The sequence below is a fragment of the Diceros bicornis genome, chromosome 28 (genome assembly GCF_020826845.1).
Source record: "Diceros bicornis minor isolate mBicDic1 chromosome 28, mDicBic1.mat.cur, whole genome shotgun sequence".
Classification (NCBI taxonomy): Eukaryota; Metazoa; Chordata; class Mammalia; order Perissodactyla; family Rhinocerotidae; genus Diceros; species Diceros bicornis.
The window spans coordinates 35,228,800-35,252,269 of NC_080767.1; the positions used below are offsets into that span (position 1 = coordinate 35,228,800).

A 23,470-nucleotide genomic window follows, 5' to 3' on the forward strand; every position below is an offset into this window, starting at 1 on the left:
GTAGGCATGGGCTCATCCCTGGAGCACTGGGACAAACACTTTTTGTGCCTTCCTCACTGGTGCCAGCAACTCTGTAGGGCAGGGGCTGTGACTGTCCCCATTTCACAGATGAAGAAACAGAGGTAAGGGATGAAGTCACTTGCTCGGGGCCAGAGAGCTACCAAGTGGTGGAGCTGGGCTTGGAACCAGGGTTGTCCCCCGCCAGGAGCGGGTTTCTTGCCCGCAGTCTTGACTGGCCCCCCTGCCTCTGGGCACTCTCTCCCCTGCGCTCCACATTGCATGCAGCTCCGGGTCTGTCTTTCTAAAACGCACATCTGGTCGTGCCAGCGTCCTGCTTAAAAACAGAGCCTGTGTTGTCCTGCCTCCCTGCCTCTGCACGCACTGTTCTTTTTGCCCCAGGACCCTCCCCCGTGTCCTGCTGATGTGTGCTGTCTTCCTTTCTAAGTGGACCTCACAAGTCCACTTCTCTGTGAAGCCATCCGTTCGCAGTGAGGGCCGCCTCCCTCCTCCAGCTCCCAGGAGCAGCTGTGGCTGCTTCCATCAGAGCACCCAAGACATGGCTTATACTCATCCGGTTGTCTATCTCCAGACTGAAAGCTTCTTAAAAGCAGGGTCAGGGCAGTTCCCCCTTTGAATACCGATAGCCAGGATGGCACCCAGGTTACTGAATAGGAATTCAAGGATTTCATGAATGTGCGTCCTGAGCATTTCCCAGTGTCAGCCACTGTGCGGGAGCTGGAGATAGAGCAGGAACAGGGTGGGTCGCTGCCCTCACGGGGCCCACAGTAGTAGAGGAGACAGAGAGCAGGCCTCTGTGATGCAGGATACCTGGGTCCTGATGGGGGGCATATGGGGCTGGAGGGGCACCTAATCCAGCCAGGGTGGGGGCCAGGGGGCACAAAGTGGGAGAGGAGGCATCCCAGAGAGACCTTGGTTGCACAACACAGAGGGGAATGGTGTGGCACCCTGGGGTGGAGAGGCTTGTTTGTCTGGGTCTAAGTCTTGCTTCATTCATTCATTCATTCATTCCACAGATCCCTTCTCTGCCTGACCCTGAGTGGGTATTGGAGGTTCAGCAGCGTCTAAGAGATACAACCTTTCCCTTGTGGAGGTTGGAGGGGTACCACCTCAGGCAGGACTTGGGTCACTCCTGGAGCTGGGCAAGGCCTCAGGCATCTCTCAGAGATGAGAACTGAGTTCATTCTGGGCTTTTCTGAGGTGGTCTTGGGCCTGCCTTTCTGGAGGACTAGGCAGCAGGGGAGGTAGAGGCTCTGGGGCTTCTGGCCCCAAGGCAGGCTGGTTCACCAGAGAATAGACCTAACACAATAGCTCGATTGTGAGAGGCCTGCCCCCCACAACATGTTCACATTTCTGTGATCAGAATGTGTCTTACAATTGATGTGAATGTGTAACGGGACATTGTAACGTTCTACACCGTGCCCCCCCGCCACTGTTATTAAACCAGTTGATGTGAAGGAATACAGTTTTGTCACAGAAACTACCCTTGGAATGAGGTTCTGAGGTGGCCTATCTATCACCACAAACTCCAAGTTGTCAGTGGCTGAATAACCCCTCTATTTGGAGTGTTTTATATAAATTCACAGAAAAGAAATGCTATTCAATGAATTGATTCATTCTTGAGATTTCCACAGTGTGTTTGCCCAGGATGGCAGCGGGCTAGGGTCGAATGAGCCCAGATCTCGTTCTGAATCCTTGCTTTTTGGCCCACTAGTGGAGAAACCTTGGCAGAGGTGCTGCATCCTCTGGGCCTTGGTGTCCTCCTCTGTTGCACCCATCTTGCAGGACCCTCTAAGCGCCACATGCCCCTCTTTACAAGCCTCATACTGTTGTGCATTTGTGTGATTATTAGAGTCACCTTCTGCCTCCTCCCCCTGAGCCATGGGCACTACGAAGCAGAGCTCCTCCCCACCTGACTGCTGTCAATTGAGACGTTTCAGGTGAAATGGCCTGTGATTCAGAAAGAGGCCAGAATGCACCTGCCTTGGGTGGGGCTGCTGCCTGTTAGCTGACGTAGCTACCAATTGGCAGCTCCCTGACGTCATCTCAGGAATTGCTCAAGTGTGGCCCAGTGTAGACTGTGCAGACCTGCGCTCTGATTCTACAGCCCTGGGGGTCTCCAAGTAGGGATGTAGGACACGCACGAATGGCGTCTCAGGCACGGAGACCAATGTTTGCCTGAGCTCTGCCCTGCTGAGCTGGTGCCGGGGTTCCGTGGTGCTGCCGTGAGGAGACAGCAGCGCAGGGCACCAGGCACATGGGGTCCTGATGTCAGGCAGCCTGGCCTGGAATTGGCTCACCTTTCCCTGACCACGTTCCCACAGGCACACTGTGTGGCTGTGCCGAGGCTCGTCTGTCAAAGGGCTGGCAATAAGGCCTGTGCTGTCTCAGAGGTAGGCTTCTGTGACAAGCAAATGATGCATTGGAATCGGGGTTTTCACATAGGGTGGTGCAGCATTCCATAGGACAGCAACAAAACAGACTTGGCTGCTGGGGGCACTGGGCAGGGACCCAGTGACAGGGTCAGGAAAAGAGAAGTCAGGATGCCTTGAACAGGGCAGTACAGTGAAGTGGGGAAAGGCATGGACTTCGGAGTCAGACTGCCCAGGGTTCAGGTCCCACACAATCACCAACTGTGTGACCTTGGGCAAGTTACTTAACCTCTCTGAACCTCAGTTTTCTCATCTGTAAATTGGGATGGTAAAACAAGAACCTACCTCCTAGGGCTGTGGTGAGGATGAAATGAGATAATGCATGTGCCTTACTTAGCCCAGTGGGTCCTTAATAAATCATTGTGGGGTGGAGGGTGGATGGCGAAATGGCTTAGTTGTTCTGCCCACGAGCTTGCAGCAGTACCGTGCAGTCCCCTCCTGGGCCATGTGCTTCACACATTTTTGTGTGTTCCATCACGACTGCCTTTACTGAGTAGTAATTAATCCCAGTTTTTGTTAGCCAGGCCTGTGAAGTCAGTTAGAGCCTCTGCACAGCGAGCCACCATGGCTCCAGGCTGGAGCAGGCAAACCTACAGTTTCTGCAGCCCCGGAGGCCTTGTGCTAGAGAAGCAAATATTTAACGTCAGCTTTTCAAAATACTTCCAAGGGTTCAGGGAGCCCACTGAGACCTCTGGGGTCACAGGAGAAAAGTTACTGTCCTGGGCTAAGATGCACCAGACTTGGCCACCATTGTGGCCAGACTTGGTGATGGGCATGGGGTCTGGGGAAAAGGTCCTTGCCTGTCCCTCTGCAACCCCAGGACAAGCCTGGCATTGGTCCTCCTGCTCTGTGGACCTCCTGCAGTACAGAGATAACTCACTTTCCTTACCACCACGCTTCTGGCGGGGAGACCAGCAGGCAGACAAGTAGTGCCCGTGGGGGTGGTAGGGTGCCCTTACCATAAGGTTGGTGTCGGATACACCCAAGGTCCTTTTGTCAGTGCGACTACACTCTTCCTTAGTGTGGACTTCCAAGACCTGGACATGCTGCAGGTCGCCCCAGACATATAGCCCCTCTCAGGCTCCTGGGAGGACCCCCTGTGTGGGTGGCAATAGCGGCCACAGCATTGGCTCGTCCTTGTGGGATTGTCTGACAACCTTAGCAGGATGTATCAGGACAGAGAGAGAATCTGAGTCTCTGCTCTTTCCTCTCTGAGATTCTGATTGTTACGATTCATAATAATCAGTAACTAATGTTTTCTGAGTGTTTGCTGCACACCAGGCACTGTGCTAAGGCCTTCCCAGACATGATCCTGGTGCTCCTCCTGGGCTGGCACTCACTAACCATGTGGCCTTGGGCACATCACTTAACCTCTGTGCCCCAGTTTCCTCACCTGTAAAATGGCGATGAATAGCAATACTGTGTTACAGGGTGCTTGTGAGGATTCTATGAGTGGGTAAGTTGGCTCAGAGTAAGTGCAACATAAGTGTTGGCTGTTACTAAGTGGTGGGTGCTGTTATTATCCCATTTTACAGAAAAGGAAACCGAGGCTTAGAGAGGCTAATGTTCTGTCGGAGTCACTTGGCTCATAAGGAGAAGAGCTAGGATTTGAACCTCGCTCATGAGCACTATCTTACTCGGGCTCAATTTGGAAAAATACATGTGGGGAGTGTTTGGCCAGCTTCGGAAGTGGCATTCTCAACTTTCCTCAGAGCCCCGGTGAAAGGAGATCCTTTTCTAAGTAACCGAACTGGCCTCTGGGAGCTCTCATAATCCCACAGAGGAGGCAATCGCTGACCCGTGACACGCATATCACAGAAGGAGAAGGGAGGGATCAGTGAAGAATTTCTGTTTGGAAATGTTATCTAATGCTGAGGGCTTTCAAGGGACTCGGAATGTGGAGCCTGCGCTGTCCCCCAGTGGGGTGCCGGGAAGCCGGCCTCCCCTATTTCCCAGCCAGGTACAGCCTGCTGGAGACCTGGGGCACTGTCCAGTGCTAGGAGAGAGCAGGCGTCCTCGGACATGCAGGGAAAACCAGGGCGGCACTTTGCCCCGAGTGACAGTGGCAGAAATCTCTGGCTGCCGTGTCCCTTCCAGCGCTGGACCCTTCTGCTCCTCTCCTCCCAGCTGAGGGTGTGAGCAGAGGGCTCGGCTCCAGGAGCTGGCTGAACAAGCGCTCCCGGCTTCCGCAGGACAGCTTTGCTTTTGCCTTTGCCTCGGCACAGTCTCTAGCCGGGGTACATGGGAACCCCAAACTTGAAAACAACTTCCGAAGTCCTCGGGCTACCCCTGCTGTCTGCGGCTCCTTCCGTCCACTGCCCCCCTCAAGCACACACCTACACACAAGCACACACTCACGCACACACTCCAGCTGCCGAGCCGTGCCCAGGAGCCGCCTGCCTTCACCCCAAAGGCTCTTTGTCTGAAGAAGAGTGGGGCTTACTGATGAAGCCCTCGAAACCCCAGCCCATGATCTCATGTCCCCAGAACACCACCCTCTGCCCAAGTGTCCACAGGTCCTGCCCTGGCAGATGCCTTGTTTGGCTCCAAGTGAAGGCAAGAATGACCCCATCTGGGGTCCAGCTGCGCACACACCCCCAGCTGGAGGGGTCAGGGTTCTTGAACCCTGAGACACGGGACCAGCTGCCTCTCTCCCCCTGTGCCTCGCTGCCATGGAGCTGGCCCCTTACCTCTTCCCTCCTGCTTGGCTCCCGGGGCGGCTCCTCACATGCTTCACCTCGGCCGTCAGCGGGGTAGCCTGTCCATGGCCTCCAGGAGGGGTCCCCGAGTCGCAGGCCAGACCGGCCGCTGAGCAGCCCTGCCTCACTGGCCTCTGCTCGCTCTGCTCTGCCTCCACAGCAGGGCTCTGGCCGGGGCTGGGCGGGGGCTGGCCGGGGGACCTGCTGGGGCTGTTCACAACCTGCCTTCTGTCGCGGCAGCGGCCGGCGGCTGCCTCAGTGCCATGCCCTGCAGGTCGGGGACTCAGGCAGCACTGCTCAGGGCTCGGGGTCCATCCTCAGGCCGTCTACAGCAGCCTCATTTGAACTCCCAACTCCTTTGTGGAGCCTTTACATGCTGCAGGAGGAAACTGTGAGCACAGCCTGACCCTGGTTGGCTGCAGGCACTTCTCTCCACCCACCAGTGCAAGAGGATCCCCCAGGCCCCAGAAAGGCTCCCGGCCTCCCCTCAGCCCCAGACAGAGGCGGGCCGCCCGGTGATGTCACACTAGCTCCGGCCCCAGCTGGCCTGGCCCCTCCCGCCCAGCCTGCTTTGGCGGCCTCCGCAGGCCCCCTCCTTTCTTGGCATGAGCAGCCTGGCCAGCTCCGCTCCCTGGCCCGCCTGCTCCCAAAAGCCGGGGCAGCTCCTGGTGTGCTCTGTCAGGGCCGAGAGCTGCCCCTCTAACTTAGGTAATGGGTTTAGATCCGCTCCAGCTGTGCAGACAGTGGGGCGCTGGGTCCTCCCGCTGGATCGCTCCCTCACCCTGCACTGCCCCACAGAGCCCCAGGTGGGCAGGCGGGGCAGCCCCGCACAGACAGCCCCTCCCCATCAGCTGCCCTCCTTGGAGGTCTCCCTCTCACCTCCAGGCCCTGGGGAGGGAGCCCAAGGCCGTCTGCACAGAAACCAGCAGGATCTGTGCTGTGAACGTTAGCAGGAGGCAGTGGCTTAGGACAGTGGAAATACCACAGGCTGGGGGTGGGGGCAGCACTGGGGAAATGCTCCGTCATGGTCAAGCCTCACCTGAGTGGCCTTGACTAAGTCACTTCACCTTTGTGGGCTTCCCTTCATGCATCAGTAAATGAGCTAAGACGTACTCTCCCTCCAAGGGCTGTGGCAAGGATTCTGGAGGCCACGCAGGAAAGGGCTTGGCATGGGGCAAGGACACCTCAGTGGACTGAACTCATTATTCGAATTGGTTGGGCCGTGGGTCGCACTCCCAGAACCTCTGCTGTGACCTCCCGTCGGCTGTTCAGGAACACGTAATGGGAGTCCATCGGGGTCCTCAGCACCAGCTCTGTCTCTGAGTGGAGCTCATGAATGTTTATAGGGTCAAAGCAAGAAAGAGGAAGACAGCATTAGACCCCACAAAATGAGCAATCCTACAGACTCGGCACAGGCAGGCAGAGGAGGGAAGATGGCAAGTGCTGGGAAGGGAGCAGTCGGATGCGAGTTTGTCCCTCTGCCTGGACACCAGCCTCTGAAATACTGGTGGTGACTCTTATTTCCTATAAAAAAAAATTTTTTTTAGTGATGGTGGTGGTAGTGATGACATTTGGGTACAAAGTTGGAGAGAAGCTTTAATGGGGTTCTCCCCCACCTCTAGGCACAGTGTATCATGTTCCTGGTCCCTGGGCAAACAGGTCCTCCGTGCTCCTCCCTCTCAGCATTGCCACTCCTGTCTTGGGAGGAGCAGACTTTTCCTTTTGCCTCAGCTTCTTGTAGCCTGCTCAGACCTTCTCCCCTTTCCATCTGTCAGTCCCTTCCCTTTCTAGAAGGTGAGTCTTTGCCAGAAGATCTCCGTATCTTACGGGTCACAACATTAGCCAGATAGCTGGGTTGTACAGAAACCCTCCATCTTACGTGCCTTCTACACTGTGGATTCTCCAAAGGGCCTGGAGTGTCCCTTGGGCTGTGGGGGGCCATGGTGGTGGGGCCGTGGCAGGCTGGGGGCAGAAGCCCATGGGATGGGGCTGAATTCTCCTTGAGCTGCACCCTTGACAGCCTGGAGGCTGGCATATTTCCTTCTTTTTCCCCTTCCTCCTCTCTCTTTCTCTGTCTCTCTTCTCCAAGATGTGTTTATTGGGAAGCTGCTCTGAGCCAACACCAGGAAACCAAAGACTGTGTTCTCACAGAGCTCTCAGTTAGGAGGGAAGACAGACAGACAGACTAGGGTACATGAGAAGTGCTGGGCATGGGAGAATATCTAAGCAGGAGGCCTGATTAAGCCTGGGCAGGGCAGTCTGGGTGGGCTCCCTGAGGAAGTGGTGCTCAGCTGAAACCTGAAGGATGGGTAAGAATTAGCAGGTGGTGAGGTTGGAGGAGGATGGTCTGGGCAGAGACAATAGTGTGTAAAGACCGTGTGGCAGATTGCTTTTTCAAAGATGGCCCCAACAATATCTCCCAGTCCACAGTGAGACCTTGACACTCCTCCCATTGAGAGGTAGGGTTTCTGCCCCTCCCCTTGAATCTGGGTGGGTTTGACTTACTTGTAACTGATAGAATGCAGTGGAAGTGACACGGCCTGACTTCAAGGCTGGGTGAGAAAAGGCAGTGCAGCTTCTGCTTTGTTCAATGGGACACTCTGTTTTGGAGCCCTGAGCCCAGCTGGAGCCCGAAAAGTCCAGCTACCGGGAAGCTGCCATGCAAAGACCATATGTAGCATAAGTCACAGCTGGCAGCCAGCATCAGCCCTCAGACATGTGAGGAAAGATGCCTCTAGATGATTCAGGCCCTAGCCATTGAGTCACCCCCAGCTGGAGAGGCTTCCTGCTGAGGCCCCAGATGTCGAGGAGCAGAGATAAGTCATTCTGCTGTCCCATATCAGAACTCCTGACCTGCAGAATCCATAAGGCAAGAAAATGGTTGTTTCAGGCTGCCAGGTTTTGGTGGTACTGTGTTACACAGCAGTGGTAATGGGCGCAGACCCTGAGGCAGGAGCAATTGTAGGAAACTCTTTTGAGGAGCTCAGAAAAGTGCGGTTTGGAGGAGGAGAGAAGAGGAGCGAGGCGGAAGATGAGGCCTTGTTAGAGGTGGGACTTTATCCCAAAGACAGTCAGGAGCCACCAAAAGGCTCTGAGCAAGACAGTGTTCTGACTTGCTTTTATTCTTAAAAGGCCACATTAGTTCTTGAGTGGAGACTGGATTGATGGGACCTGTAGACAAGGCGTCCGGAGCTGGTGGGAAACAGTTGCAGCCATCCTGGTGAGAGAGGCAGTTGGAGGCGATGGGATTCACCAGCTCAGGGAATTCCCAGGACTTTCCCTCCCTCTGGGAATAGGTGCAGCCCAAGTCCATCGATTACTAAAACAAATTTGCTTCTACAATTCAGAGTTCCTAGGATCCCATCATGTGGGGGAGGAGCACCAGGACGGCCTTGCCCTGTCCACCTCTGTACAACCCCTGCCCGTTTGGTGGCCTTGGGCAGTCAGGGTATGCTGCTGGGGAGCTTGAGCTGTGGAGTCCAATTCTAGTTGTACCACTCAGTGGCTCTGAGCCTCACTTTCCCCATCTGTAAAATGGAGATGATATAAGGATTTACGTCATAGGGCTGTTGTGAAAATTAAATAAGATGTGACAGATTAAGTGTAACACTCACTGGCTAGTACATAGTAAGTACACAATAAGTGTTGGCTATAGTAATTTTATTTGCCTCCTTCCCTGGGCTGTGAGTTCCCTGAGTGCCGGGACAAGTGTGGGCATGGGCTGTGTGGAGCTCTCCTTTTGTACAGCCCAGTGCAGCAGAAGGAATAAATGAGTGGCTGACTGAGGGAGGGTGATGAGCTGTGGCTCAGAGTCTAACAGACCTGGGCTCAAATCCCAACTCTGTCACTAACCTGGGCAACTTTCTTATTCTCTCCCAAACTTTGCTTCCTCATTTTAAAAAAGGGAATGATAATACTCCTCAGGGTTAGTGTGAGGATTAGGATAATGTAGCTAAAGCACTTAGCTCAATGCCTAGCATCCAGCGTTCATCAGTCGTTCAGGACACGTGTGCTGTTGCTGCTGCTGCGCTTCCCTGCTCCCAGCCTCCTCCCCAGTCTCACCCAAAACATCCTCATCCAGCTTCTCGCCTGATGGCCCCTGCGTCCTGGAATGCACCTGACCTCCTCAAGGAGCACCATTCCCACGTTTTCACCTGCCTGTTGGACCAAAGGGTCATGTGACTAAAGCATTTGAGGAGAAGGGAATCTTCATTTCTCTTTTTATAGTTTTTATCAGGATGAAAAATGTGTGATGTTTACATGGTGGCAGAATAGAAAGAATCTTAATTATGTCCCACAGTTTGTATAAATGATTTCATGTGTTTTCATTCTTGTCACCTTCCTGACAGTTACAATTTTTTTTTCTGTTGGGAGTGTTGGAATGTTCTGCTGAGATACCGTATATGTGGTATGTGTGTGGTGGGGGAGTGCGTGGATACCGTGTGTTATAGAGGGGGTGCTTGGGAGGGGGCTTTGCTCTGTCTCACCACCTCAGAGTCTTGTCGGCGTTGCAGGCTTCACATATCCCAAATTGACTTTTTTCCTTTCATCACTTTTTAAATGGCTTCCCACTGTCATCTGGCCTACACTGTTTCTGATGAGAAGTCAGCTCCCTTCCTTATTGTTGTTCCTGTGTACATAGTGGGTCCTTTTCCCTCTGACTTCTTTTAAGGTTTTTCTTTATCCTTGATTTTTAGCACTTTGACTGTGGTGTGACTAGGTGTCGTCTTCTTTGTGGGCTTCACTGAGCTTCTTAGATCTATGGGTTGATGTTTTTCACTAAATTTGGGAATGGGGGAGATTTTTGGCTATTTCTTCACATATTTTTTTCTGCTTTATTCTCTCTCCTCTCCCCCTGTGGAACTCCATTTATGTACTTGGTGTTGTCCCACAGGCCACTGAAGCTCAATTTATTTATTTTTATGTTTTTTTTCTCTCTGTGCTTCAGTCTGGATCATTCCTATTACTTGTCTTCAAATTTGCTGATCCTTTCTTCTACAGTGACTAATCTGCTGTTAATTTCATCCAAAGTATATTTTATATCAGGTCCTCTATTTTTGGTTTTACAATTTCCACTTGATTTATTTTTATAGGTCCCATTTCTCTTCTGAGATTCTCTATCCACTCATTCATTCTGTCCTTATTTCCTGAAAATCGTGTGCATATTTATAATAGCCATTTTCAAGTCTTGATTTACTAATTCCAACATCTGAGTCATCAGTGGGTCTGATTTTATTGACTATTATTTCTCTTGATCATGGGTCACATTTTCCTGCTGGTTCACATGTCTATAATTTTTTAATCATATCCTGGACATTTTGCATGATACATTGAAAAGACCCTGTATTTTATTGTCTTCCTCTAAAGAATGTTGTGTTGTGTTCTTGGAAGCAATTAAATTACTGGCATATCCTTTTGCTCTTGTGGGGACTTTATTTTTAGGTTTTGTTCAGGTAGGTTTATTTTGGTTTTGCCTATAGTCCTAGGGTAAAACCCCTAGTCTTGAGCTTACTTGTAAGGCATAGCCTTTCTGGGATTAAATTGAAAGCCTTAAGAGTTTGCTGAGCCCCTTTAACTTGGCAGGACTTGAACTCCAAACTCCATCTTCCAGGCAGCTGCTGAACCCTCTGCCTCCCAGCTACTGCTGTCTTTTGGGCTCCTTGAAGTCTCTTTCAGTTTCTTAGTCTCTTTCAAACTAAGGATTTGAGGGGAATTTGTACAGCAATTTTGGAGCTCCTCCCTCCGTGGTTGTCTCCTTTCTGGCATTTTCCCCTTCATTTTCCATCCTCAGTGTCCAACCTTTGTCTCTTCTTCCCAGCTGGCAATACTGCTGTATTTTGTTTTAGTTCTATTCTCCTGTGTATCACCATGAACTGAGAAGTGCCCTAGTGTGCTTCCCATCTTACAAGGACCATGTTTCCTCCAGTTTCTGTTGCTTTGGGTTGTTCTCAAGTGCTGTCAAGCAGTTGTTTTCTGTATATTGTCTAGATTTTATCATTGTTAACCAGAGGATTAGTTTAATACAATCTACTCCTCCATTTCAGGAACTGGAACTCTCTACTATCCACAGGAGTTCTTCTCACTGAAACCTCCTGTACTCCTGTTGTTGCTGGTGTCCTACCATAAACCTAGCCAACTGGTTGGTGGTTCTTAGTTCATTTCTCTGTCCTACCTGCTCTTGGTCACAGTCTGTTAGGAAATATCAGCTCCAATAATTCATAGATTGGTTCAGCTCAGAACCCCCTTGGGCACTAGAAGATGAAAGAAATGTGTTGTCCCCACAAGCCTTGTTAGAACCTTATGTAGCTACCTGTGATGTGCTAGGCACCAAGATCAACATTTTACAGGTATCTTTTTTCTCCTCTCAAAACTTATGAGGGAAGTATTACTATTCGGTTCTAGTAACAAGAAGACTGAGGCTTAGCAAAGTGAAGTTCCTTGCACCAGGCCACACAGCTCGGAAGTAATGGGTCTTGGATTAAGATCTACATCAAAGCTGGCAGGAACATAGTTGTCCTGAAAACAAATTGCATTTCTTCGATTCTAACACACTTTTTCTTGTTTTAAGATCTCTGAAATCAGGATGCATCTTAAAGTTAATAGCAGGTCGGGGTTTAATTGGCAGCACTTTTTCTTTTTTACTAGAACATGATGTAGTTATCAGATTCAGATGACTTCTCAGATTCAAGGAAGTGTGGCAGATTTAGTGACCAAGGCTCCAGTGAAGTTGACCCATGGTTGAGGGACAAAAAGGCAAGGCTCCTTCTGTCCTGGTCAGCTGGTCTTGGAAAGGCCTAGGGGAGTGTCTGAGCATCAGGAAGGCTGTGGAACTGCCAAAAGCCTCCATCCATCCAGATTTAATAAAACAGCTGCCTCTAAACTGAGAGTGAGCCAGCTGGTCCCCTCCTCTCCTGGAGGCGTTGTGGTCAGGTGCTATGACTTGCTGCCCCGTGCCTGGCAGGGGAGCCACGTGTTCCGTGGTCCTGGTGAGAAGTTAGGAGACTTGCATTTATAGGACGATTCTAAGGCTGTGCTACTGGTTATCCTGAACTGCCTGTATAGTGTCACAGAGGATGTCCAGGCACCATGGAAAGCCCTTTGAGGACACTGCGTCTGTTAAATCCTTGCCAAACAAGTCTACCTAACTGTCAGCACAGGGTGCATGCTCGGTTACAGCGCAGCTCTGAGAGCCTGTTGTTAGCCCGTGTGTGACCCGTTTCATTCCCGACTTCTCACCACACCTGCCAGGGGACAGAGTTAGGGCTGCACTTCTCCTCATGTCTGGACATCACCTCACAGTCAAACACATTTTCTATTCAGTCAACAAATATTTATTAAGCCCCATCTGAGCACCAGAGTTTGGGCTCCAGGTCAATTTGCCCAAAGCCAATTTGCCAAGACTTTTAGTTGACTGCTTTTCATTTTGTCTTCATAACAGTATTTTAAGAAATGTTCGTTTGGTCTCGTCCCTGCTGTCTCATACTGGAGCTGATGCTGGGGCCCACTCCCAAGAGGGGACACTGAGGAGCAGAGAGAGGAGAGATTTAATTTTAGTTTGCTGGTTTTCTTTATGTCTTTATAATAAAAACTTCACAGAAATTTTCCGAAGCTGTTTAAAATCATCCCCATCTGAGGAGGGTAAAAGGGCTGAGAGGGCACATGTGTACGATGACGGATGGTAATTATTTTTTGGGTGGTGAACGTGATGTAATCTACACAGAAATTGAAATATAATGATGTACACCTGAAATTTATATAATGTTAAAAACTGATGTTACTGCAATAAAAAAAAATTTTACAGATAAAAAACAAATAAATAATAAAAAAATAAAATAAAATCATCCCCATCCTATATACATTTTAAAAAAACTGTTACTTCTGGAACATTGTGTCAGACCAGACTTTTGTCCCAAACAGGAGATGAGGGACTGAAGGCAGTTTTATGGTCAGTGGGAAAGGACCGACCCCCTTACCTGCTGGAATTCTCGTCCAAGGAGCAGCGAGCTGTTGCTGACCTTGCTTGTCTTTCTTGGGGCCCAGGGAGGTGGCTGGGCAGATAAAGGAGGTTCTGGCAAGACTGATAGCGTGAGCTTCCCAGGCACAAGGCCAGGGTGGCTCACCAGGCAGAGGTGCTGGTGCTGGCGGGGAGGTGGGCCAGTGTCATCAGAGAGCTCAGAGGGCAGAGCCTGGGACTGCCTTGTTCTGGGTGCTGTCCGGAGCGTCTCACCTGCGGCCTGGCACACAGAAGCATGCGATAGTCTGTTGAATGACTATATGGGAATGCTAGCCTTTAAAACGTCCTCTCCCTGTGGCACATCCAGGGGTTCTGACTCAGGGTCTCGGGGGTGAGGGCAGCAAGGAGTGCCATTTGGGAGTCTGGCTGTTGGAGGGAGGGAGGGCGGTGGGAGGAGAGAAATCTAAGGAAAGAAAGACAGCAGCCCTGACATCATGAGGCTGTGTCCAGACCACTGAGGGGCTACCCCAGACCCCCCCCAAGCTGGGTGACTCCCTATTCCACTGTCCCCAGGGGCCCCTGCCCTGGCCCCACCCCACTGCTCTGTCTGCCAGGCAGGTGCAGGAAGGAAGACAGGACCTGTGATGGGCTATTTGGGCCGTCCTGCCAGGTGTGGGTGAGGCAGCAGAGGGATGTCCGCTCATGCTCCTGGTGAGTGCAGGTGGATGATGGTGGTGTTCCCAGGACACAGCAGGGCCAGTTCCCAAAGTACTCTGGCATTTGTCACCTCCCTTGAACCTCACAGCAGGCCTGGGCGTGGGGAGGGCGGTGATTTTCTCTCTCTCTCTCTTTTTTTTTTTTTGTGGGGAAGATCGGCCCTGAGCTAACATCTGCCAATCCTCCTCTTTTTTTTTGCTGAGGAAGACTGGCCCTGGGCTGACATCCATGCCCATCTTCCTCTACTTTATATGGGATGCCACTACAGCGTGGCTTGACAAGTGGTGTGTCGGTGCGCGCCCGGGATCCGAACCTGTGAACCCCGGGCCACCGCAGCGGAGTGCGCGCACTTAACCACTTGCGCCACCGGGTCGGCCCTGATTTTCTGTCTTATAGGTAAGGAGAACAGAGCTGAGAACATTGTTGGAGACTTGAGGGGCTGTTCAGGTGAGAGGCAAGGGGACTGGCACCAGTGCAGCATCAAGGAGACAATGATTAGTGGTTGGATTTCCTTTTAGAGGAAAAGCTGACAAGAACCCAGCACAACTGTAATACAGCGTGAGGATCACACTGCAGCATTTAGTACCTTGAAGATTTGCTGCTTGGGATCCCTAGAAGTATTGAGTTCTGGGAAGGAGGCAGTGACCCATAGTCAGGACTGTCATGTCCTGTTGGGCAGTGCACACCCTGACCAGCTGTACATGATAGCCCTAACCACAGCCAGCACTGACAGTTGGGCAGTGTTGGGCACCATCTTCCAGGAGTGTAGGGAACAGGTGCCAATGAGGAGGCTGGAGTGAGGAGACCTCACCCCTGATATTCCCAGAAATAATAAACCTGCTGGAGTGGACTAGAAAATTTCATTTTCTTACCCCACTCCTTGAACTAGTTTGATTTCATCCTTGAAGTAGCTCCTGAAATGTACGGTCACAGGGTTAATATCTGGAGAGACATGGACAGCTCAGTGTCTCCTTGGGCTTGCTGGAAGTTATTTTCAGCAAAGATCTATAGCTCTGCTGCCCCAAACCTGGAAGGGGAAACTCTGCAGCAGGCCCTGCCAGGGAGAGGAAAGAACTTTGTAGCTGAGGCCCTTGAAAATCAGAATGGATTGCTTCTGCGTCTTCTCCAGTTTAAGCCCTCAGACCTGCCCTGGGTTCTCCAACTAGTAGGTCTGGGGTGAGGCGTTTCAGGGCCACCCACACAGGCCCTGCAGGGAGTAAGGGCAGCTGGTGTAGAAGGCTTGCTTCAGCCCTGTCAGCCTCCAGACCACTCATTGCCTTCCCTCTTACCCTCCTTGGGCTGGGCCAGGTGCATCCTAGCTCTGAGGCTGGAGCCCTGGAGGGCAGGGGTCAGGTTTCCCCTTGCTGGATATTCTCTGGAGGCTGCTCCACACCTGCTCTCTGGCACCCTGCCCTGTGCCCAGAGGCTGACGTGTGGATTGTCTCAGTGGGTTCCCTTGCCTCTGGCTTCAGATTGGGTTTGGCCAATGGCAGGTGCTGGCAGGAGATGAGAGGATGGAAGAAAGCGAGGACGGTGTATTGCCGGCTCCCTCCCTGCTGGACCGTGCCGTCTTGGTGGTGTGATGGCAGTCAGCCAGGCCTGGGTTTAAATTCTCCCTCTACCTCTTATTAGCCGTGTGACTTCTGAAATTGACCCATCCTCTCTGCTCCTCAGTTTCCTCTATAAAAACTGGAGATAGTAATACTACCTTCCCAGGATAGCTGGGAGGAATAAGTGAATAATGTGAGTGCAAATACCCTAGTGCAGTACCTGGTACATAATAGGTGCTTAATAAATGCTGCCTCTCTTCCTTTAGTAAGTGGGAGCCCCATTATCTTGGGTTTTCAGCACCTTTGGGTCCTCGGAAGATTACCAGTCATTTTGTATGTCTTTAGTTTCCCCCTTTTTCGTTTGCATATCTGTCACTGTCCCCAGAACCACTCCCACGGAGCCTCACAGCTAACAGTCCTTTAGTCAAAGAAGTGCTGCCCTGTATATGAAGTCTGCAGCCTGTATATGAAGTCTGCTTAACCAAAGAAAATAATCCTTTTTAGTGGTGGAAAGTAGGCTTATGGAGAGTGCATGTGTATACATCCAAAAATAACTCGTAACATTTCTCGAGCGCTTACTGATCCTCACAACAACCCCATGAAGTAGGTTCTTTTATTATTACCCAATGTGCAGATGCAGACACTGAGGCTTAAGCAGTGACTTGACCTGTCCAGGGTCACACATGAGGAAGGGGCCAGCGGGTGTTGAACGTGGGCTGGCTGGCACTGGGAGCCTGTCTTCTTAGCCTCGGTCGTGGGGAAACCTCAGCTCTCCAGGCCCCAGGGATCAAGTCGTTTTAGATGATCAAGTTGACTAGAAAGCCACAGGGTTATCTCTTGAAACATCCAATGTTGTACAATTTTTATCCCCTCTCGTTAAGCTCGTCGCACAGACGCACATGCGCACTAGCCCCTGTAGACCTCGCTATGACACTGCTGACCGCTCCTCGGTGCCTCCGTCGTCTTGAATGGACTAACCTTGCTGTGGGCTGTCTGAATGGAGCGCACTGTTTGCAGTGCCCCATGAGCCCTGCCAGCTCCTGGCAGCTGTGTTTGTTGTTACCTTTCTAGCTCTCCCTTCCGTGGCAGTAATCACCCCCCCTTCCCGGCCCCCATCCTTCTCCTGATTGGTTGCGTCTCGCCAGCGGAGGCCCAGAAATCCGATAGAATTATCTCTAAATAAGAGTGGCTGGGCACTACACTTGTCTAAAGGGCTCCCCTGTGAGTAGAGTATGTGGGATTCAGTGCCTGAACTTGATCACATCAATTCTGGGTGCTCAAAGGCCTTTACAAGATAGCTCCACATGTTACACACTCACTGTCCCTGACATGGTGGGAGGCCTTTTATGGATTATTTCATTGAATCCTCAAAGACAGAACCTTCCAGGAGAGGTTCTATTTACTGTTTTCCATTTTAAGTGATGGAGTAGCTCAGGCTCAGAGAGGTTAGGGAGTCTGCCCACTGCCACACAGCCAGTAAGTGGCAAAGCCGGGATTCAGATCTGGGCCTGTCTGAATCCAGAGTCCACAATCATAACAGGCTTGAAGCTCTCAACTTCCTAGCAGTGTGAGGTTGGGCACCTTAGGGAAGCTCTCGACTCTCATTTCTTCATTTGTAGGATAATGCTGTTTATTCCCGGAGTTGTTATGAAGGTTGCGATGTGTGCTTGACATGCAGTGGGCCCTCAGTCGCTGTTGGGTCCCTGGTACCATCACTTCAGCCCATCCTAGATCCGTGATTCTCAAGCTTTAGCAGCTTCAGAATCACCTGAGGGCTTGTTAATGCACAGTTTGCCAGCCCCACCTGAGTTTCTGATTCTGTAGGTCTGGGGTGGGGCCTGAGAATGTGCATTCCTAGCAAGCTCCCCTGAGGCACGCGCTCTGGGAACCCCTGCTCGAGATAGATGAGTTTGCCGAGGCGAGTCTGGGTGGCCCGGCAGTGACCGTAGCCTACATCTGATGGCCGTTTCATGTGTGCAGATGCTGGTTATGGATCAAGCAGGGAAAGTGTGCTTTGGCCTTTTGAAGCCATTTCCTGGGAGCTGGCTTGGTGTCTTTAGTCTCGCCCTTCTGCTCTCCTACACCAACGTGCCTGAGTGTCACTGACCTGGGAAAGTGTGGTGTTGAAGCAGCCTGGTGCTGTCCAACTGTGAAACAAGGGTCATCCAACCAATTTCATGAACGTGTCCCTGATTTCCACTTGCTTTCCCGGTGCAGAGTAGGAAATAAAAGGCACATGAATAAGATAATAAATCATCTTGCAGAAATTACTTCTATAAATTATCTACTCCTCCCCAAAAAGAACCTTCTGAAGCATCACTTAGGCCAGGTCTACTTTCCTTCAAATTGGAAGTTTAGGTTTATTATATGATGGTATGATTGGTGTTCTTTCCTCCCTCAGCAGACTGGAAGGGCAGGGTGGGTCACCTTGTCACTTCTGGTCCCCACTGCCCAGCACAGTGCCTGGCACACAGCAGTGGGTACGCAGTTGGCATTGCTGTTGGATGGATAAGTGAAGGCCCTGGTGACACAGAGGCAGGTGCTAGAGTCAGAGGGACCTAGGTTTGAGCCTGAGGCCTGCCCTTCCTCGCTGGATGGCCTTGGGCAAGTAATTTATTGTTTGTGCCTTTGTTTCTTCCTTTCTAAATTGAGGATAATTAGAAAAATACCTATATTTCCTAGGGTTGTCATGAGAATTACATGACGTAAGGTATCCAAAGTGCCTGCCGCATAGTCAGTGCTTTATTTTTTCTTCATCATCATCATCATCCTGCCAGGCAGGCCAGTGTGCTGGTATAGAGTATGGAACCAGACTTTCAGGTTCAAACCCTGCCCCACCACTTACTAGCTGTGTGGCCTTGAGCAATTCATTCACCTCTCTGAGCTTCAGTGTCCTCATCTGTTTAGTGGGGATAAGAAGGCCGCGGGGATAAGAAGGCCGCAACCTCACAGAGTTCTTGTGACCACTAAGGACATACGCATGTCGGGTGCTTAGCTATGGGGCTGGCCCACAATCTGCGCTGACTTTGTCCCCTTCCACATCGCAGAGGGACAGGAGCCTGTGGAGAGAGCAGCTTGGCGACATGAGTTGGACATGGGAGGAGGAGGCACAGTGCACCCCAGGGGGCTGCCTTCTCCCCGATGCCCCCTCTCAGCCCCACCACCCCAGGAAGGAGGAGAGAAGTGTGGCAGGGGCCACTCCTGGGCAAAGAAACATCCCCAGGCTTCTGCTGCTGGAAACCCCTTCCTGGCAGCCCTTGGAAGAGCAGCTCGGTCTTCAGCTGGTTTTGATTACTCTCACGAGCTCAAGAGCGTGCCGCGGTGGCGTTCCTCTCCGCAGAGCCGCCTTTGCCTGCAGACGTCACCGCTTCTCGCTACCTGCCAGGCTGGGGCTGCGTGGGGCGGGGTGCCGCCCCCACCCGCTGACCGCAGGCCTGCCGTCGCCTTTCTTCCTCTGCCAGGCTCACTCTGGGCAGCCCCGGGCCTTGGCCCTCCTCCCTGGCATTGTTGAAGATGCTTCCAACACCTTGAAATCCACCCTGGAGGGACCCTCCCCGTCCCCTTGAACGTGGAATCCAGACCGTCCTGGTTTCTATGTGTGCAGGGCGTTTGGTAAACAGAATGCTTGAGCCCTGACTTGCTGGAAGGGGCGAATCCCAGCTGACGCCCCAGACGCTCAGCCTATTTTGGGCCTCTCCCCCGCCGAGGTCTGTGGTCAGAGTGTTCATCTGGGCCCCCCAGCACCCACCCTGGGGGTCGGAGGGTCGGCCCGTGTGGTTTCACGTTCCTTTCCTGCTAGAGCATTGGCCCAGCTGGGTCTCCTGTCCCCTGCCCCCCGGGCTGCGCCCAGTGATGCCTGGTATCCACTTAGTAAGTGCTCTTGTCGCCGCTCCCCCCCTGAATGCTGTGATTCAGCACACACAGAGAGGAGCTTCACTTAAGAAAGAAAGTATTCACGGCCACCGTCCAGCTCCAGCAGGCGCCGGGAGACAGCTGCCGGCTCCTGCCCTGCCGGGGTGGGAGGGCCGCCCACCCTCCACACACAGAGGGGTCTCTCCTACTTTCTTTTTTTTTTAAGACCCACAGTCTCTTCTGTTTCTTGGACCAAATGCAGTTTAGAGCTATGTTCAGAACACCTCATTAATAAGTAGCAGATTAATAGTCTCTTGGAATTAAGAGAACACCACCCATTCAACAAAATACGTGTTGTGGGCCTGTGTGTGCTGTGCAGGCTCCTCTGCCACAGCCGGAGCAGCCTGAGGACACTGGGCTAGTGGCCTGTGATCCTTTCCCCATCCAAGACCCCTTTCGTGCCTCCTCTAAACTCTGGGTTTTGCAAACGCATATAAATAATAGTAGCCGCCGTGTCTACCGTGAGGATTATGGTGACTCTGTGCCAGGTGCAGTGTGAAGCTCTTTATTATCTCAAGGAGCCCCCAGCCCCTTGTCATGGGTGCGATGATGCTAATCTCCATTGTGCAGATGAAGAAAGCGAGCCCTAGAAGAGTCAAAAGTCCTGCTCAAGGTGACTCAGAACGAGGTCTTACTCCCAGAACTGACACAGATCTTTGTTTCTTTCCTGTTGCAATATAAACTCTCTGTGAAACACGCTACTTGTATTAAGTAAAAATAAATGTTTTATCCCCTTATTGTTAACAAACTCATAGCTGACCAGAGCTTCTGGACACTGAGAGGAACTGCATGATGTTTGTTGGAACAGAACCAAGATGATGGTTTTGTGGCCCCCCCGCGTCCATACCCACTCCTGTGAATCCAGGATAGGCATTGCCATGAGGAAGAGAGAGGGTTCTGGACTCACAAGTGCAGTTTTGAGATGAGACAGGTGCTTCTCCTCCCCAAAGCCAAGTGAGGAGGCTCTGGGAGAGCCCTTGTGAAGATTGGGTGCCTCCTACTGGAGGGGGACGGGGCATGTGATGAACTGCAGAACTCTCAGGCCCACCGGGGAGTGTGGGAGAGCCCCCCAGGAGCTGAGAGTGGGGGGCTGCGTCCCTTTCAGTCCCCCTCTCCCTCTCTGGGGAAGAAGAGGAGAGGGTAAGTGACATGTAGCCCCAAAGTGTGGGTCATATTGAACACAGAAACTGGTGTCTGTTCCAGGTGTAGAGATTTCTGAAGGTGGGAATCTGTGGAATCATCAGGACTTAAAAGGACCTGGATATCTGAGAAGAGAGGGGTTCTACCCTCCCATTCCAGCCGTCTGCGGCCCTCACTCACAGGATGCCAAAAACTACCCCAGATGTTACTGTGTCTCCGTGTGAAGGGGTCGAAGGCTGCAGCGGGGCAGGAGCTGTGGCTGCCCAGGTAGCCACCCCATCAAGCAGTGGGACACCCAGCCTAGAGAAGGGGTCGAGACACGTGCCCCTTGTGGCAGAGAAAGGAGGCCTGCCTGTTCTTCAGTGATGGAGGGGCCAGGACAAAGCTGAAACCATCCCTAGGAGACCCAGATCACCACCTGCATGGAGACCACCCACTCACCAGGGCCACCTGTGTCAGAGGGAACCAGACCAGCCCAGGTCTCTTCCACCACTGACAGGAGACTGCTGTGTGAGCAGATCTCACTTCCCCCGGAGGGAGTGGGCTGTGAGGTCTGCCTGAGTCTGAAGTGGGTTAGAGGAGGAAGTCCAAACAGACAAGAAGGGAGACTTGGGAAACAGCAAAGCACTCTCCCCCACTCCTCCAAGCCCCCGGGGAGAGGGGAGGGGAGACGGGAGAACAGACATGAGCTTTGAAGTGAGTGTGAATCAGGTCTTCAAATAAACAGAGCCAAGTCTTAAATCTTGAGACGCAACTATGCTAATAATGGAAAGTGACTGCAAAGTTACAGGATCTGGCCCAGATTTCATTCAGGGACCAGCTGCCCAGAATTGGAAAGGGGAGTCCACATAACATGGTTGAGGGGTGGGTGTTAGAGAGGAAAAGGCATTTCATGTTTGTACCCCCAGTGGACTCGAATTCCTCCATAAACTAGTACTGAGCTCAGTCACCCAACGACCCCAGGTTGGAGTCACTGGTCTGGCCACCTGAACTGCCCACAGGTGCCCAGAAGGCCCAGGGCTGCCCAGTGAGTCTCAGCTCACTAGGTGCAAGAGGCGTGGCAGAAGCACCCGGAGTGGGTTGTCTGAAGGAATGAGGCCCGCCAGCACTGCCAGCCAGGACAGCCATGGTGGGGGTGAGGTGACTCGGTGAAGTGGGAGCAAGAGGAAGAAGAAAGCAGGAGGTGGAGGCTCTTGAGCATCACTGAGCACCGCCCTCTTCCCTGCGTGGGGCCGGAGCTTTCACAGGCCTCCTCGCCCAGTGGCAGCACAGCTGCAGGGGGGTTAAGAGGCCTGACCCAAGGGCCCAGAAGAATTCGGAGTTCAAGTCCCAGCTCCCTGCACACAAAGTGTGTGCCTGGGGGGCGGGCGTTCAACCTCTTGAGCCTCAACGTCCCCCCTGTGGAACAGGGATCCGTCAGAGCTCTCACAGTAGGGCTGTGTCAGGATTTGGTGGGAGGAAGCAGGTGAAATGCTGAGCTCAGTCCTGGCCCCCAGAAGCGTGCACACCTGTGAGCTCTCACCAGCATCACTGTTGTCTCTGTAGGAAGGTGTGCTCATCCCCATTGTTATGGATGAGATGCCTTCATCCTGTGGTCAAGGGTCAGGGTCAGAGGGTGGGGTCAGGTTGCCTTCCTCCACACCCATGCTCCTTCCTATAGCTTGTAGATAGAGTCCGTGGGTGTCAACACTGCCACTGGCCTTTCACCACCATGGAGCTTCTGTCCTCCTTGCCATCGTCCCGGAAGGGAAGAAGCAGGGACTTTAGAAATTGAAACCTCTAGATTCCATGGTAGAGAGGAAACAGGTGGTCACAGGAATGATCCATGGCCAGGATTTTGATCTCAGCCTGGGGGAGGTGATTTGTCTCAGTTTGGGCTGCTATAACAAAATACCGTAACCTGGGTGGCTTATAAATAACAAACATTTCTCAAAGTTCTGGAGGCTGGGAAGTCCAAGATCGAGGCACTGGCAGATTCAGTGTTTGGTGAGGGCCTGCTTCCTGGTTCACAGATGACCACCTTCTCACTGTGTTTGAATGCAGTGGAAGGGGCAGTGGAGCTCTCTGGGGTCTCTTTGATAAGGGCACTAATCCCATTCATGAGGGCTCTCTCTCATGACCTAATGACCCCAAAGGCCCCAGCTTTTAATACCATCACCTTGGGGTTTAGGATTTTAACATGTGAATTTTAGGAGGACACATTCAGTTCACAGCAGGATTGTATTTTTAACTATCCTGTAATGAATAGTAATTGAGTTTGACAAAAAGCTTAAATCACACATAGATAACTGAGATAACTGCCTGTTAGCTAAGGTCACCCACGAGGATGGCTGTTCTCTTTGTCTGCCCAGCATTCATCTTCCACCCACCACTGACCACAGAGGACTGCGCCTGACCCGTCTGGTCCAGTCACAGTACATTATCTGCTGGCCAGACTGGTGGCTCACACTAGGCCAGTTGGAGTTTTTGCCTGTTGTGTTTTATTTTGTTTTCTGAGGGCAGGGAGAGACAGGCCATCTCTTCCTTGGTTACAGAGCTGTCATATCCTGACACCACAGCTGCCAGGGCCCTGACCTCTGCCCCACAGAGAGTCTGAGTGAATGAGGCAGGAGCCGAGCCCTGGGAGGGGCAACAGTAAAGGGTAGAGAGAGCGAGCTGTGCAGGCAACAAGCCGCCAGCTCTAGCCCCGCGCCCAACCCACTGTCTCTGGGCTGTCCTGGGGCTGCCTGGATTTTGAGGTGCAGCCTCTGGTCTCGTGAGCCATTCTAGGATTCTCGAAGTCCTTGCCCCTTTTTTTTTTTTTTTTGTGAGGAGATCAGCCCTGAGCTAACATCCGCCAATCCTCCTCTTTTTTTTTTTTTTTTTTTTGCTGAGGAAGACGGCTCTGGGCTAACATCGGTGCCCATCTTCCTCCACTTTATATGGGACGCCGCCACAGCATGGCTTACCAAGCAGTGCGTCGGTGCGCGCCCGGGATCCGAACCAGCGAACCCCGGGCCGCCGCAGCGGAGCGCGCGCACCCAACCGCTTGCGCCACCGGGCCGGCCC

At 52.2% G+C, this 23,470-nt stretch overlaps 2 protein-coding genes across 17 annotated transcripts in view; one reads left to right on the forward strand and one right to left on the reverse strand.

Annotated features, from left to right (window-relative positions):
* ANGPTL2 (angiopoietin like 2) overlaps nucleotides 1–5,618 on the reverse strand; it is a 35,848-nt gene extending 30,230 nt beyond the window's left edge. Inside the window, exon 1 of the mRNA XM_058524084.1 lies at nucleotides 5,141–5,618. The gene's annotated coding sequence lies outside the window, so the exon portion shown is untranslated. The remainder of the gene's footprint in view (nucleotides 1–5,140) is intronic.
* Nucleotides 1–23,470, forward strand: part of RALGPS1 (Ral GEF with PH domain and SH3 binding motif 1) — a 286,272-nt gene that overhangs the window by 182,904 nt on the left and 79,898 nt on the right. The window lies entirely within an intron of this gene.